The sequence below is a fragment of the Agrilus planipennis genome, unplaced genomic scaffold (genome assembly GCF_000699045.2).
Source record: "Agrilus planipennis isolate EAB-ADULT unplaced genomic scaffold, Apla_2.0 scaffold65, whole genome shotgun sequence".
In the NCBI taxonomy this organism is placed as follows: Eukaryota; Metazoa; Arthropoda; class Insecta; order Coleoptera; family Buprestidae; genus Agrilus; species Agrilus planipennis.
Window position 1 is genome coordinate 636,511 of NW_020439271.1, and position 3,197 is coordinate 639,707.

The window sequence follows — 3,197 nt, forward strand, 5'->3', positions numbered from 1 at the left end:
GTTTTGGGAACGGTTATATCCTCAGAGCCAATGGATGGTTGGGAGACCGCTGTTTTGTCCCTCTGGTTTTGGTTGTTGTTTTGGGAACGGTTATATCCTCAGAGCCAATGGATGGTTGGAAGACCGCTGTATTACCCGCACACAACACGAATTTTTCCACTTTCCAAATTTCACTCCGTTGGGTTTACCAAACTTTGCAGCTACGGGATCACTTTGCCGAATCACTGCTTGCGAACTCAGAAAGCACTCGGAAAAATATCCTTTAAGACTGCGCCAGTTATTTTTGGCCGATGCTATCCCTTGTTTTTAAAAAAGAACGTTTAAAGTAATTCTTAAAAACTTTATTTATTATTATAAACTTGTTATTTAATTTGCAGTACACTTTTGAATTAAGTTGGCCGTAGGGATAGGAGTTACCTTCTTATGTTAATACTAATACACTATGTGCGTTAAGTATATGTTCATTAAGATATCGGCCCGTCCGCGTAGGGAAGACTTTGGTAACTGACTTTTACTAATTATAATTGAAATAATGAAAACTATGGTTTTGTTGATTAAGCAAAGCTGAACGGATGGCGTAGGCAGTACCAACCGTCTACGATCGATAAGGCACGTTATTTATTGCAAAGTTAACAATTATAGTATCGTTAACTCCCGTTCGTTTTTATTCCATGCGGTCAAGTAATTGCTTAAAGGTTTTTGTTGGTTTATTTTGTTTTGTCTGAAGCTCTAGATATGGATAGAAAAAAATGGACGACCAAATTGTATGGAATATCGTATATAAAGCAACCCTAGCAATTTCAACGACTTCAAATGCGATTTATGGTACAATAAATCACTGTTTTGTCAACCATTATAAAGCCCTACTAAAGACATCGCTCTTTGTAAACAGAACTCCCTTCGAAATATTTTCTTGCTCAAGCAGATTTACATGATTTTAACCCCTTGTTTGTTACTACTGAGGCAACGTCACTAGACAATAAATAGAAAAACCCTAAATCAGCGGTGGTTGGTGCATAAAATCATGGAGTGACACAACTACTACCTTTTCTACTTTTCATTCAAGTAGGCAGTGTGGATCTTCTTATTATAATCTCCAATCTTGTGATGTATAATTTCGTATTCCATATATGTTAGCAGTTCGCACTATATTACAATAGAGAGAGAAATTGTGGTTTCTTATAAAGTTGCAATCAACGAGGAAACCAGTTTAAACTGAACAAGACTAAAATTAAAGTTTTTCTTCAAACTTAGTTATAAACTTGCACCCTGCAAATTCAAGTTGCATTTAAAATGAGTTTGCCTTTTCGCGAAACTACGAAAATGCGATGGGATTAATATTCATAGCTTATATTCGTATATATTCAGCGGTCCCTGTTGTGTCTCATTTCGCTTCCTTCATCCAACAAAAGAAAGAACGAAAAAAAAAAAAAACAGGAGTATAAGCCGAAACGTTTTTTAGTGTAGGAAGTTTACGTCGAAAACAAGTTACAAAAGAAAATATTAGAAAACTTTTCCAATCCGATAAGTAGCACTCGGATGGAATATAAACTGTTTTTCTGTTAATTGTATGGTATATTGTTTCATATCACAGGTATTTTTTGATTATTATTCAATAGGTATGTGTTATGGTAATTGTAATAAACTGGTGATTATATATAATAACCGATAATTATGTATAATCACCATCAAGTGTCGTAAATATGATAAACTTATCAAATTAACTAGTTTGTTTGCATAATTTCCAAGTCGTAATGGTAAATGTGATAAATATCATGATTTATTGGTCCAGTAGTATAGAGTGTAGTTTTTTGTGTAGTTACTACTCCTTATATGTTGGAATAATGTCAAATTTTCAAAAATTTATCATATTTACCAAATTTGGTGGTTATTATGCATAATTACCGGTTATTATATATAAACACCGGATTAATTACATTTACCGTAACATTTATACTCCTTCACAAAAAATTACAACAAAATTATATTGATAGCATAATGGTTTTATAGTCAAACTTGGTTAGATTGACTTTATCTGATTGTGAGACGTGAAACAGTTGTTTAAATTTGAACTAGCTGGAACTAACCGTTTTTTAAATTTATTTTAACCTCGAGGAGGGGAAATCTTCTAGAGACACCCCCCAAAAGGGGGGTAGTGTCGGATTCACTCCTGGTGGGAGCGCCTAACGACTAAAAACCCTCTTCGAGTTGGTAGATCAACCTGGGGCGTATGACTACCGGGAGAAGATGGGAGAAGTTTGGGGAAGGGGAGAGGGTTGAGTGGGAGATAGGTAAAGAGTAGGAACTAGCGGTATATTTGCCCTTTAATAAATAGCCTGAGACACGTTGGATGGTAGAAGAATGGTGGAAGCAGGGCAGGGAGGTGGTATAGCAAAACAATAAGCTGTGTGATGTCGTGGGACATTGGGTAGGAACGAAATTTCTAAAGCCATTCGAGAAATATTAATTATTATTTGGTCAAAGTATTTTGTAAAATAAAAACTGACAAACATCTAACATATATGTATGTGCAAGCTTACAATATTTCGAAATTATAATTTTAGGACTGTCGGGTGCTACTAACAGGTTGGCTTCCGAAGCTTTTTAAAATGACTCCTGTTGGATATTTTCACCAAATGGAAAACTATTCGAATTTATATCGTTTCTCTTTATACAAGCAGTAAGTAAGAGGGAGAGAGATGTCTACTGACACGTTCGATTTTTGGTCAACATTGTCAGACCTAGCGAATTTAGAGCTTTGAGAAATTGTTTCATAAAACTTTGCTATACTAGGGTCAATTGAAAAGTCCCCGGCCTGACACATAGATGGCGGCACCAGAACTAAATCCATATGATTTTCAGTTAGTCCTAACTTTCAAAAGACGCGTCTATAAATTTGACGGCTGTCGGATCATTAGTTTGTGAATTATAGCATTTTTAGTGAAGCAACTTTTGTTATTGTGAAAAAAATGGATAAAAAGGAATTTCGCGTGTTGATAAGATATTGCTTTTTGAAGGGAAAAAATACAGTTAAAGCAAAAACTTGGCTTGATAACGAATTTCCGGACACTGCCCCAGGAAAATCAACCATCAAGGATTGGTATGCTAAGTTTAGACGTGGTGAAATGAGCACCGAAGACGGTGAACGCAGTGGACGCCTAAAAGAGGCTGTTACGGACGAAAACATTAAAAAAATC

General features: G+C 35.5%; 1 protein-coding gene across 3 annotated transcripts in view; it reads left to right on the forward strand.

Moving 5' to 3' along the window:
• Window positions 1-3,197, forward strand: part of LOC108734125 (zwei Ig domain protein zig-8) — a 495,980-nt gene that overhangs the window by 220,558 nt on the left and 272,225 nt on the right. The gene's annotated exons all lie outside the window — the stretch shown is intronic.